Raw genomic sequence first — 14,938 nt, forward strand, 5'->3', positions numbered from 1 at the left:
ATTGCTTGAGCAAATGGCTCAATAAAAATATCAAAGAGTGCCCGAGATAGACAACACCCCTGTCTAGTTGACCTCTTAATCTAACTTAATCCGATTCGTCAGACTACCACTGACCTTCACTCTTGCTGTTGGTTCATGATATAATTACTTTATACATTTGAGTTTTCATTAAAACCGAACTTCCCTAAGACATTATACTAAAAGGTCCAACTCAGACTATAGAATGCCATGCTCACTAAAATAGCACTCTCCCCACTTTTTTGTATCGCGTTCACTATATGAATTGTTTTTCTTATATTATCTTGTGCCTGCCTTCCCCTAATAAAGCCAGTCTGGTCCTCGTTTATAATATCGGAATTATTTTTGGAATCTTTTTGAAAATATTGAGATATAGATCTCATAGTCAACATTAAGTATAGATATTGGCCTGAAGCTACTACACAGTTCTTTATCCTTGCCTTCTTTAGGGATTATGGTTATGATGGCTTCTTTCCACGACGGGGGTGGTCTTTTCCCCTGCTGAGATTGGTTGTGTATATAGTGTCTTGTAGTAGTCCTTGAATGCTCCTTCTATTTACTCTGGCTCTCTCAGTAGTTCATTGGTTTTGGGGTTTCTGATCTTATGTATAGTGTTTAATCTTTGTTGTGCCCTAATCCTTCTGGCCAATAATTTATTTGCTTTGGGTCCCCCTTCATAATACGTCTGCTTCATAAACCTAGTTTTCTTCTACACTTCTGTTGATAAAATTGTATATATCTCCCCTGTAATTTCTTCGACCTTCTTAAGTGTCTCTGGATCATTTGTATTTTTATGTTGTCTTTCTAGCGCCTTTAGTTGCCCAGTTAGGTTGGTATAGAGTTCCAGTCTGGTTCTTTTGAGGAGTGCTGTTTGTGCTATTAGTTTCCCTCTTATCACTGCCTTCAGTGCGTCCCACAGGATAGTTGGGTCCACTTCCCCATTATCATTTTCCTCCCTATATCTGATTATATCTCTCTTTATTTCTTACATTAATCCCTTATTATTCAATAAGCCTAACCAATAGTCTCTAACCAGTGTATGCATGTCTCTCCATATGTCCGTGATTTCTAGTTCCTTCAGTTGTAAGTTCATGTATCTAGAGATATGTGTCCTTGTTTTCCTTGTACTCGTCGTGTCCAAATCTGTAGTTTAGTAACACGTTAAAAGGGGCTTTCCAACCGGAGGGATTTTTGCAGTTCTTAAAACTAAACGTTCCTAGAACACTTTTTTTTTAAGTGGCGTAACGATATTCAAACTGTAAATATACGAAAATTATGCTGAAATTGTAGCAACGATCTTTCCCATAGGATTAAATGGGACACATAGCCTAGCTAGCAGCTCCTCCTAAGGAGACCCTTAATGTTCACAAAAATGCATTAAATTGAAATTGGACACCATAGTTAGCTTTATAAGACCTTGGGGTAGCTGTTTTATAAGTGACGTGACGAAATTCAAACTGTAAATATACGAAAGTTATGCCGGCAGCTGGCAGCCATCCAGCTCCTGAGCTCCGCGGAGCCCCGAGCCCCGGTCGTCCAATAACCAAGAAACGGTGACTTTCACTGGGTATGGAGTTTGCCACTTTCTCGTCAGACTGTCTGGAGCTCCTAAAGTTGAGCAAAACATTACGTTTAATTACTACGAGAATGGACGGAACTCGGAAAAGTGGACTGATGCGGTGTACGGCCTCCTCCATGCTGCTTTGTTGTTGTTGTATGTGGCGCTAAGGTCTAGTGACGATGCTATAAAGACCGTTGCCGTGCTTGCGTCACTCCCTTACCCCTCCTACCAGTCCCTATGGCCACTTGGCCAGTGGGAATGCAAATAGGAAAAAAGATTTTAGGGGAGAGTAGTTCTTAGAACTGCTTAGAAGTGTACTTTTCCTCTAAAAAGTACAAGTACTATCCGGTCGGAAAGCACCTAAAGTCCCCCCCGCAGATTAGAGTTCCCTCCATTTCCATTGCTATGATATCAAACAGTGTCTCAAAAAATGCCTTCTTACTATATGGCGGTGCATATAGTGAGAAGGCATTGTTAATTAGTGTTACCATTTGACCTTCTATTTTCCCCTTCACTACCACATACCTCCCCTCCCTATCATGGATTTCTTTGTTTATTTCGAATTTCACAGAGTTTCTAATTAGTGTTGCCACCCCTCTCCTATTACTTTGCTTAAATAACCTAATGTAGAGAAGACACACACATCACATTTGCCATAATTAACTACCTGTTTGAGGCCCCTTATTATAGACTTGTTTCTTATTTACTAGCTGCGGGGTTCCAAAAAAGGTGTTCGGGGAACAAGACAATGAGCTGTTTTCAAAAACAATTTGGCTGTGTGTCTGTGTTCTGTTCTTTTTGGGTCACCGTGGCTCTTCACCTCTCATGTGTCTCTTTTGTCCTTTTCATTCTCCTTCTCCTTCCTTCTCCGTCTCGCCGTCCTCCCCTCGCTTCTATCTCCCGTCTACGACTCTGGTCCACTTGCGCGCAGCCTCCAGTCTCTGCAGCGGTGTAGGTCCCTCTTCTCCCTGATCTGGCACCTGCCATCCTCTCTGTCGCATCTCCCTCGCCGCGTCCTGAGCGCTGTTGTACACTTTAATTACATCAGCCCAGTGAACCCTCAGTGTGTCCACTGGTGATTGAAACCTAATCCCCCTCTCTTTGAGAATTTTCTTTAACCCGCGCATTTCCATTGTTTAGCAGCCACTTCTGCCGCGTAGTCATGGTCAAAAGTCACTCTCCGAGTCTTTCTTTTGAGCCTGCATGTCCACGTCCACGGCCTCGAATTTTCTATTTGTGTCCTCCCTAAAGCTGTCCAGCCCTTGCTTCATCTCCTCACCGAGTTTGTCCATATATTCTCTCAATTGTCCCACATTTTCACAAACTCCTTTCAGATTGTCCTTCATTTGCTTGCCGATTTGGTCTAACTTAGCGTCCATGCTGTGCTGGCCTGTCTCGATTTTAGCCTGCATGCTATCCAAGCCACTCTGCAAGCTAGCTTGCAACGCATTCACCCAGCTAGGTTGTTCGTTGCCACCAGCGTTAGCTCCTCTGTCACAAGGCGTCCCCCAAGGTTCGGTGCTTGGTCTTCTCCTTTTCATCCTTTACATCCTGCCACTCGGAAATGTCATACACAAACATGGTCTTCACTTCCACTGCTACGCCGATGATGTCCAGATCTACATCTCTACCAAATCCATCACCACAGCTACATCCTCCATCCTGACAAACTGCCTCATTGATATTCAAACCTGGATGCAAACCAACTTCCTCCAAATTAACTACAATAAATCCGACTTGATGCTCATCGGCCCAAAATCCCTCACAAAGAACACCCATAACTTTGGTCTCTCTGTCAACAACTCCACCCTGTCTCCATCCCCACACATCCGTAACCTGGGAGTCATCTTCGACAGCAACCTCACTTTTGAAAACCACATCAACGAAATAACCAGAACTGCCTTCTTCTACCTCAAAAACATTGGGGCGACCTCTAGCTCACCCAGTAAGAGCGTTCGCCCCATGTTGGCTGAGTCCTGCAGTGGCGCAGGGTTCGAATCCGACCTGATGCCCTTTGCTGCGTGTCATCCCCTATCTCTCTCCCCCTTTCATGTCTATCCACTTTCTAAATAAAGGGGAAAGCCCCAAAAAAATAATACAAAAAAAAAACATTGCCCGTCTACGCCCATCAGTCACCTTCTCTGCTGCCAAAACGTTGATTCACGCCTTCATCACTTCCAGAATTGACTACTGCAAGATCATCCTCTATGGTTCACCTGCAAAAGCATTAAATAAACTCCAATACATCCAAAACTCTGCTGCCCGTCTCCTCACCCACACCTGTTCCCGTGATCACATCAATCCCGTCCTTCAGAACCTCCACTGGCTCCCTGTTTCCCAACACATCCAGTTTAAAGTCCTCCTCCTCACCCACAAAGATTTGACCCCCCCCCCCTTTGTTCAAGGACACATTATTCCATTTATGTTAGTCACATGTCTGTGAAAATTGTTCAGTTTATGTCTTAGGTGTTAAAACTTTTAATATTCATACAAATATTTATGTTAACTTTGCTTAAAAAATAAAAGCAGTTGAAAGTAACAGGACTTTTTTTTTTGCTGAGTGTATATATATATATATATATATATATATATATATATATATATATATATATATATATATATATATATAAACATTGGATAGGATAGAACAACACAGTTAAATCTGCTAAATAAAACACATTACATTCATTATGAATTGTTTTTGTTTGAATCAAACTGTAGCCTATGCAATTGCAATACACATTTTATATACATTCTATAATGTCTGACACATAAAAAAAGAGCAGACTTTTGGAGAGTCATCATGGAAAACAGAACCCAAAGCATAACAGTGGGGAGGCAAATGTCAGTAAATATCGAGAGGTGTGAGCTACAAGGTCTGAGGTACATTACCATTGCAAATATCCCATTAGAGGTGCTCCAAGCGATGACTCACATTTTTTAGGCTACAACTTTTTTTGTCACATACAGCAAACATCTCACTATCCGCTTTAATTCGACCGAGATCTGATAAAGTTTGTCTAGTAGCTAGCTAGGAAAATTTGTTTGGTCGTCAAATGCGCATTCTTTAATGTAGCAAAATTATTTTAATACACTTTGGTCAGGTCCACCTGTAGATGCTATCAACCAGGTTTCGTGCAGATCGGTCACACGGCCTAGGACAAGTTCGAAAAAGGTGGTTTTGCACATTGTGCGATATTGCAAAAAAACTACATCATGTGATTCAGCTTAATGCAAGGAAAACGAGCATGTAAGGTTTTCTAATGTGGAATGTGGAATGTGGGAGTTAAAGGCAAAAAAACATTATAGCGCCACCTAGTGGTCCACATGTGTACTTTTTGGTAGGTGAGGTCCATGACCCATTGTACATCTACCCTGTAAATTTAAAGTTGCTCACATTAGTGTAAGTGGTGAATCATAGGCCATGCCCTTTGACCAATCAGTACCCCACTGTAGGGGTGGCCTCAGGAGTCGTCCTACATGGTACCCTCCAAATTTCGTAAAAATCAGATGAGCCGTTCATGAGATATAAACTTTTTGTACTTGTAGCGCCGCCTAGTAGTTTTTGTAAACTGTGTGGGGGACCTCCAGAGGGTCATAGCAAACAAGAATCTAAAGTTAACTACACAAATTTGTTTGTGCGTAATTTGCGCAATTTTTAACCTATAAAAATTCTTTTAATAAATATTTTTCAGGTCGGTCTGGAGATGCTATGTGCCCAGTTTTGTGCAGATAATCCTATATCAGGAGATTCAGTTGGATCCAGGGAACACGAGGATATATGGTTTTTGAATGTGCGATGTACAATTTGGGAGTTATAAGGCTAATCGTGTTTTTGCTCCTATAACGCCAGCTAGTGGTGGAAGTGGGTCATTTGTTGCGCCTGAGGATTTCTGGACCAGTCCTGAAAATGGCCCCCCCCCCCCCCCACCCCAACATGTACAGTTTAGGCTGCAGCATGAGTTTTAAGCGGAGAAGAATAAAAAGAAGAAGAAGAAGAGGAGGAAAAATAATCCTTAGAAAAACAATAGGGTTCCACAGCCCTGCTGTGCAAACCGTGTAGTTTTGCTGCCACCAGGTTCTTCCAGACTCAGGCTTGGACCCCTAAGGGTTCTTCCAGACTCGGGGTTGGACCCCTAAAAATAGTGTTTTATGCTACTTTTTGACTAATTTGCATTTGTTTTGACTTGTACTGTTGTGAAAAACAAAAAAAAGAAACTATTTACAAAAAGAAGCATTTTTTATCTTATTTTCCATGCATCGCTATTTCAAAACGTAATTTTGTAATTTAGCGGTTGATAAATGTCTTTAGGCCTTAAAATAGCCCCACATCATCATATGGGGCTATTTTAATTCCAAAGGCCAAGGGAACTTTATCAGGATGCATAGTATCCTGGATCCATGAAATAACTGGCCTTTCAAAATAAATATATGGGAATTTAACATAGGGGTGTACTGACTTATGCCCCCTGTATTTTAAGGAAGAACATTTATTTATTCACGATACATTATTCATTCACAAAGAAAATTGGTGTCCTTAAAGGTTGGATTTTTCCTCATTTTTTTAATTAAGGCATTAAGATCAATTTCCAAAAGATGATTTTTTTATTCCTCTTTTAAGTCAACTTTAGCATGGGTGTCCTAATTTTTTCACATGACTGTACATAGGCATCACTTCCGTGGGCCCATCACGGAATTTTCGGCGAGGGACCATGTTCATTTCACAGAATTCTGTGAGACCAGGTTGGCTTCTTGACAAATTGCATGCGATAGGCCTTTCTAAACACTCTATGCTCTGGTTTAATTCTTATCTTCACTGTATACGTCAGCGTGCCTCTTTTCATAGTTGTGTATCACAGTCCTTAATAATGGAGAAAGTGGTCCCTCAAGGCTCTTCCTTAGGGCCTCTCCTATTGTCTTTATTTATCAATGCTCTTCCTCAAATCTGATCAGACTGTTATATTCATCTATATGCAGATGGCACAGTGATCTACACATCTAATGTGTCTGTCTCTAAGATTCAATCGTCACTGCAATCTAAATTAAATGCCATTCAACTTTGGTTCCAATCCAACCACCTTCTACTGAATAAGAAAAAGTCATATAGTATACTGTTCCCCACCAGATCAGCTACATTGAATCAAGATAACAATCTTTCACTTTACTTCTTAGACGATACTCCACTTGTACAAGATGATGAACTTAAATATCTGGGCTTTTGGCTTGATTAACAACTCTCCTTTACGTGTCATATTAATTCTGTTGTAAAAAGATCAACTGTAATTTACGAATTTTGTATCGCTCAATTAACTGTTTTTCTCAATTCATTAGGTTAAGAATTTTGTCACAGTTAATAACTCCTATATGTTGTCTATCAAAACACATCAGAATCAAATCTGAAAGCATTAAATGTTGCGTTCAATAATATATGCAGATTTGTGCTGAGATGTCCTCTTACTACTCACCACTGTGTATTGTATGACTCACTCAACTTATTATCACCAAAAGCCAGGAGACAGTATCACTGGTCCAGGTTATTTTTAAATGTGTGTACTCTGATTATCCTCCTTACCAGAAGGAATTTTTAATTCCATACAGACCCAGCTATAGATTGAGACACTATGAATATCCCTTCTTCACCAAATATCTACAAAGAGAGTGGTAGACGTACCTTTAAATTTAAAGCCCCTTCAGACTGGACTAGCCTGCCTGGGTCTCTAAGATCTGTCACTTCTTTGAACTCCTTTACTTACTTGCATGCAAACTGTTGCTGTAAATGTTTTCCTCATGTGTGACTGGACTTTTGTTTTATATACCCAAATATTTGGGATACTTTTTGTCCTTTCTTTTTATTTATGTGTATACATGCGAGTATGGGTGTAGGTGTGAGTATGTATATTATGTATGTATATATATATATATATATATATATATATATATATATATATATATAGTACATGTGTGTAAGTATGGGCTAAATGTTGTCATGCCTCTTAGTACTGCAAAATGTTTTATACATTGATTTGTTTCCAATAAGGAGTCGGTGGGGCGGGTAGGGTGGGTGAGGAGGGATGAGGGAGAGCTTTAGCGAGTGTGAATGTACATGTGCTGTATTGTCTTTGTCTTATGTCTCAAGGACCCCCTCGAAAATGAGATGTTTCATCTCAAGGGGTTATTGTAACAATAAAATTCAGTGAACTGACCTCAGAGTGTCCAGTCTACAGTGTGGACTCTCCACAAGATCACACAGCCGGTTCACTCCTGAATCCTTCAGCGTGGTCTTACTCAGGTCCAGCTGTTTCAGATGAGAGGGATTGGACTTCAGAGCTGAGACCAGAGAAGCCCAGCTGATCTCTGACAAATGGCAGCGATACAATCTGAAGAATAAATGACGATGATAAAAATCAATTTCTAATTCAATCAATAATATATTGATCCTAGAAACAGCTGCATGCTTTGGTCTCTCTGTGTTCATCTATATATCTGTGAGTGTGTGTGTCTGTATGTGTGCATGTGTGTGTGTGTGTGTGTGTGTGTGTGTGTGTGTGTGTGTGTGTGTGTGTGTGTGTGTTTGTGTGTGTGTGTGTGTGTGTGTGTGTGTGTGGGTTTGTCTGTGTGTGGTGGGAGGGGGGGTTGTCTGTGTGTGTGTGTGTGTTTCTCTGTGTGTGTTTGTGTGTGTGTTTCAGAGATGTTCACAAGTCATTTTTTGGAAGTCCAAGTCCAAGTCAAGTCTTTGAGCTCGAGTCCAAGTCAAGTCTCAAGTCTCTGTCCATCTGATCTGTCCCTATCACTGTATTGTTAAATCTTATGAATTCAAAGCATGTCCTGTAGCTACCATTCATACAGTACAGTATCAACATCAGTTGTAGGAGAACTTTATGGGGTCTACTGCAATGCAATCTGAAGAAACACAAATTAAGAACTCTGTTTCAATTTCATAACTGTATTTTTCAACATTTTGGTATCTGCACCAAAGAATACATGTTTGTCTGTGTTACTAACTGGCTGTAAAGCCCAACCTCATCATGCATTACATTTTTCAGTGTTCAAAGTTTGAGGGAAACATGTGTATTGAAAGTTAATACACCAACCATGGTGCAAACATGTGAGAACTGATACTTTTCGTATTGCTATTAAACAACAACCTGGTGAACTATTAATCTAAGTCTGTCATATATAAAGATACAATTTTCCTGTTCCCAGCATTAGCACCACACCACTTTGCAATGGTTAGCTTGTTACCTGTGATGATATATGCTAAATGTAACGTCTCTTTCATATTTGCAAGTGACTGACCTATCTGGGTGTGTTTGGAGATGCCTGATGAAGTTCGACGTTGTTGATCCGGCATCAATTATCTTTAACCACACACCTTGCATGTAGCTGTTCTCGTACTGCCACTGTTTACCAAGTTATTGAAAGCTAAACTAATGACGAAAGGCACAACTCCAGGAGGACTTGGTGTCACCATCGACAATGCATTTTTTGATGTGTGAGTGTGCATTATGGCAAAGGGCCAGGGACATACAGCTCGTCATACGTTGTCCAATGTATATGCGCCAATAAAAGAAAATAGAAATACATTAATACACATTTAGATTTAGAAAACAATAATTGCATGAAAACATGTTGTTGACGACTCTCGATGCTCAAGTCCGGATGAAGTCTGAAGTCTTTCGGGTCGAGTCTGTGTGTGTGTTTCTGTGTGTGTGTGTGTGTGTGTGTGTGTGTGTGTGTGTGTGTGTGTGTGTGTGTGTGTGTGTGTGTGTGTGTGTGTGTGTGTGTGTGTGTGTGTGTGTGTGTGTGTGTCTGTGTGGATGTGTGTGTGTCTATGTGTGTGTTTCTCTGTGTTTGTGTGTGTGCTTGTGTCTCTTTGTGTGTGTGTGTGTGTGTGTGTGTGTGTGTGTGTGTGTGTGTGTGTGTGTGTGTGTGTGTGGGTGGTTTGTGTGTGCGTTTGTGTGTTTGTGTGTTTGTGTGTGTGTGTGTGTGTGTGTGTGTGTGTGTGTGTGTGTGTTTCTTGTGTGTGTGTTTCTTGTGTGTGTGTGTGTTTGTGTGTGTGTGTGTGTGTGTGTGTGTGTGTGTGTGTGTGTGTCTGTGTGTGTGTGTGTGTGTGTGTGTGTGTGTGTGTGTGTGTGTGTTGTGTGTGTGTGTGTGTGTGTGTGTGTGTGTGTGTGTGTGTGTGTGTGTGTGTGTGTGTGTGTGTGTGTGTGTGTGTGGTGTGTGTGTGTGTGTGTGTGTGTGTGTGTGTGTGTGTGTGTGTGTGTGTGTGTGTGTGTCTGTGTGTGTGTGTGTGTGTGTGTGTGTGTGTGTGTGTGTGTGTGTGTGTGTGTGTGTGTGTGTGTGTGTGTGTGTGTGTGTGTGTGTGTTTCTCTGTGTGTGTGTTTCTCTGTTTGTGTGTGTGTGTGTTTGTGTGTGTGTGTGTGTGTGTGTGTGTGTGTGTGTGTGTGTGTCTGTGTATGTGTCTGTGTGTGTTTGTGTTTCTCTCTGTGTATGTTTCTCTGTGTTTTTGTCTGTGTGTGTGTGTGTGTGTGTGTGTGTGTGTGTGTGTGTGTGTGTGTGTGTGTGTGTGTGTGTTCTGAAGGATCAATATCAGAAGATCAGACATTTGAAATTAACAAAAACCAAAGAAATATTTCTACTTCAGCAAGTAAACTTTATCCATTTAAAACCAATATTAGTTCAGAGGATCTTCTTTATACAGATGTGACCATTTACCAACAATTATAAACATTAATTTACTTTAACAACAGTGGACATTTTCTACAGTTTCTTTAACAAAGACAAGTCTTGTGACTGCAGACAAAATTTACTACAAGAAAATATTAACAACTAACTGTAGGCCTACTCATGAGCCACTGTGGCAAGGCTCCACTGTTTAATGCAATGCACGATGGGAACGTGAAAGCCGTTACTTTGCTGCAATCCGCTTTTGGCTGAGAAGCTGTCACTTTGCCGCCGCCCGCCGGACAGACCAGTTGCTGCTAACACTCGCCAGAGACGGTAAGTAACGTTAAGTAACGATCTCGCCCTCCCGTTGTCCATGGTTTAGCTATCGCTAGCTGCTGAGGAGTCAGACAACTTAATGTTTCCGTGTTTGTGTGTGGATTCAAGGGGATGTTGGTGAGTAGTGGGAAGCTATTTTTTAACTAGGTCGGCACCCTTTTTTCACCTGCTAACGTTAGCTAGCTACAGTTTAAAAGTTTTTTTTCAGTCGGGGTATGGGGGGCTGTTTGTGAGGATTCGAAGTGAATCAGTTTGACGTCAATGGAAAGCCATCCGTTAGCTAGCTAGATAAATTACTTTTCTCACTGGAAGGGTTTTTTGTAACGTTAGTCAAAAACGTTGTTTTAACAAGTTCGGCGGACATCAACGTTAGCCACCTGTTTGCTGGCTTAGCTAATGTCAGCTAAATTGCCTAAACCGTCGTTTTAACCAGTTCATAACCAGTTCAACGGGACATTTTCACCTGTCGCGTATTGGCGACACCGCCCAAATTGAACCTCCACGCCGCTGCGAACGAGGGACATGCACTAGGCTGGAAGAGGAGTGTTAGCGACCACGTTGTATTGTTTTTTTTCCTAGCCTAGGTTCTACTTGGGCGGCCCGCCCAAGTAGAATAATAGCTAACACCCGAGTCCGCAGCTCTACGCAGTGAGCTATCAATCACTGATTTATACAGCTATACCTCCTCTCAAAGGCTCGTTTTTGTTATGTTTTGTTTCAGGTTTGTTACGAGTTCGCCAGAGTGGTGGGGAAGAGTCTGCAAGAGAATTTCTTTGATGAACTTGACCGTTTCTCTCCAAGGCTGATGGACCTCCTTTAGGAAAAAAGAAAGGGCTGCCCAGCGAGCTTTTGGTGGAGCTTTACGTCAGACAAAGGTGGGTTTGACTAGCTACATTAGTCTACTACCTCTCTTTCCTCTCTCTGTTCATCGCTTTTCTTTTTATGTCTTTTGTTTCTTCTCTGCTCTATCCTTTTCTTCCCATCAAATCTCCCTTCCTTAATCTTGTCCTTTCCTCTCTTCATATCCTAATTTTCTTTTCTGTCTGTCTGTCTTTTCTGTTCTTTTCTATAAGTATGTGGGTGTTGTTACATGTTCTGTCCAGCAGAGGGACCTCCAACATCAGCCTGGCCTTGAAGGAGATCTACGTCATGGTGCATTGCATTTCTGGCACGCTGCTTTGTTTATTTACATTTTCCACCACGAGTACACAGCGACAAACACAATTCAACAGAGATCTTTATAATGAAACATTATATAACAAGTGTATTGAAGCGGCTCTGTTGTAAAGGCTAACGGTGCTCGGTTAGCACAATGACATCATGTTAGAAAGCACAGCCGAAACCATTTGTCATAAACTAAGTAACAATAGTGTTAGCCACGATGCTAATGGCATTGATAACGGTCAACGGTGCTGTCACTAACGTTACTACAACCTAACTAATGCTGACAGCTATTATAAACTTTAGCTGTCTCCCTGAAAGAAACAAGAACAAGCAAACTAATGATTGATGACTAATTTTAAATTCATGTTAAATCTATTTCCCATCCTTCTTCCGATTTCCAGCCGCAGCCTGTCACTCCTCCCTGTACTAACGTAACTCGGTACGTAGTTAGGTAGTGTTAGCTCCTTATCTTAAGACCTCACAATGCCTTGTGTTTCTCCCTCCCGCTAACTTATTGTTCATCAGATGTGACAAAAAAAGCATGCGGGTAGGCCAAGGTGAAAATTGGAGATTAGCTAACATTAGCCAACATATTCATAAAGAATCATATTCGAATAGTAATTTCAGCATTCAAATAGAATAGATTCTTTTACTATTCAAATTATATTCGATTTTCGGAATTTGTTCCAACAGCCCTAGTGAGTTATACACTGTATGTGAGCACAATACATGAACTGACCTCAGAGTCTCCAGTCTACAGTTTGGACTCTGCAGTCCAGCACACAGACGCTCCACTGCTGAATCCTCCAGGACGTTGTCACTCAGGTCCAGCTCTCTCAGATGGGAGGGGTTGGACTTCAGAGCTGAGGCCACGACTTCACAGTCAGTCTCAGAGAGGTAACAGTTATTAATCCTGTGATGACAGATAATAAAAACATTTAAAATATAATAAAATCTGAAACTTTTATCCTTAGAAAACTGTGAATATCATATTTGATCACAAAGCTGATCTTTGATTCAGATATGTTGAGGTGAGAGGTCACGGGACCCCTTTCAAAATGGCCGTGCCATACAGACAGAGATTCATTCTGGATTTTTTTTTATTAAAAAATTAAGACTGCAGACTTGCATTTATAGTATAACTACGATATCACTTCTTCTCTGAGCTTGAGGAAGATAAAATCCCACCACTTAGTTGAACCTGCTGAGCTCTCCTTCACTGGCAGAATGAACCTGGAGGTTGTCCCAGCAGCTGACTGTGTGATCAGCTGATGTCTCAGGAAATCAGGAGATAAATACATCTATTCAATAAAAAAACCACAGCGCTAATGTGTGCTGCTATTTTAGTGTTACTGAAATGTAAAGAAACGCGCTGTCTGACAGTTTGAATTTTCGGGTGACCAGATGGAAAAGCAGAAGAACTTTAAAAAAGCAGTGCAAGCATTTCAAAAGATGCTCGTTGTTGGAAACTAAACAATGTAAAGTTGCAGCTTTTATTTAATGAGGATGGAGATGTTTTGTTGGTATCCCCTCACATCCTCTCTCACATCAACCAATAATTATAGATATTAGGGCTGGGTATTGCCTCTAATTTACTGATAAATTTGATTCTGTGTTTATTTGGGATATATGTTTCAAAACTAATTTATCTTGGATATAAAAGAGATGATACAGTTGTACATGGTTCCCTCTAACCTGCTGCATAGAGACAGAGTGCATCGCATCATACTCTTAAAGCCACGCCCACCGGAGGGGAAAACAACTCTCCGCTTCTATTTGTAAGTTAAGCTAACACACATAACATTGGACATATCGTTACTAACCTTGCTCATCACCTCATGCTTTTTTTTTCTCCCAGCATGTTTCCTTGGATTAGGATGGCACATAAATCATGGTTGCAGCTGTCGCCGTGGTCCTGCTCTACGCCTTGCTGTGTCCTGTTACACCCTGCTACGCTCTGCAATGCCCTGCTATGTCCTGCAACGTCCTGCCACGCCCTGCTGTGCTCTGCTGTGTCCTGCTACGCCCTGTAGTGTACTGCAGTGCCCTGCAACACCATGAACTACTACAACTACTATTTCTAGTCATTATCTTTATTATGACTATCATTGCCACTGTTCATCAAACCCCCAACCAGCACCGTCAGACACCGCCTACCAAGAGCCTGGGTCTGTCCGAGGTTTCGGAGTTTTTCCTCGCCACTGTCGCATTTACGCATTTATGCATGCTCTTGGGGGGAATCACTGGAATTGTTGGGTCTTTGTAAATTATAAAGTGTGGTCTAGACCTACTCTATCTGTAAATTGTCCTGAGATAACTCTTGTTATGATTTGATATTATAAATAAAATTGAATTGAATTGAATTGAATCGTTAGGGTGGTGTGATGATGCTGTGGGATCCTACTGTCTTCCCATTCTCTCCACTGATTCCTCACGTCTGTTTCCACTTTTGTCTTCATAAAAGCTCTGTTTTTCGGGTCGGCAGCTTATGAAAATTTAAGTTCTGGGTTATTTAGCCTTTTGGTAGTGAATATCAGCACCCAGCTTTTAGATAACGACACAAAAGACTACGTGAACGCGTTTTTCTCGTCTCGTGTTTCACTCTCCACACCGCTGTCTTTGGACAAAAAGTCATGTCCTGAGATCGATAATAAAGACACGTTTAGTAACAATCTGAGCCTGTCAGTAGCAAAATAAAATCACTTTTATTGGGACAAAAATAAAGGCTTCACAAATGCCCCATTAGGTTACATTGTAGCTTGGTTGAATTGAAGCTCGGTTCGCACCTGTTCATCATTGCGATCTCGCTCAATACTGGACAAAATTCTAAGATTTTTGGTCAAATCAGTCTAAACACAAATGCATGGGGAAATGGGGTCCAGGATGAAAACACGGTAGTTACACTTTAATGTACTTTTTATTCAACATGAACCCAATAAAGTGCAGTTCTACAGACTCTACAGTCAGAGAGTTTAGAGACATTTCATTCAGATTTTCTTTTAAAATGGCCATGCCAGTTTCTCCCTCTCCAAAATGTATCCTGTAACTTGTAATGGAACTTTGGAGCATTGTCCAGCCTTCCTGACAGCTAGCATGACATAGTTGATACCAATGGATTCCTTAGGTCTTCTAGTTTCATATGATACAGACAGAAACCCATTCTGGATTTTATCTATCAATGTTGGAACATTC

This window comes from Sander lucioperca, chromosome 11 (assembly GCF_008315115.2).
Source record: "Sander lucioperca isolate FBNREF2018 chromosome 11, SLUC_FBN_1.2, whole genome shotgun sequence".
Taxonomy (NCBI): Eukaryota; Metazoa; Chordata; class Actinopteri; order Perciformes; family Percidae; genus Sander; species Sander lucioperca.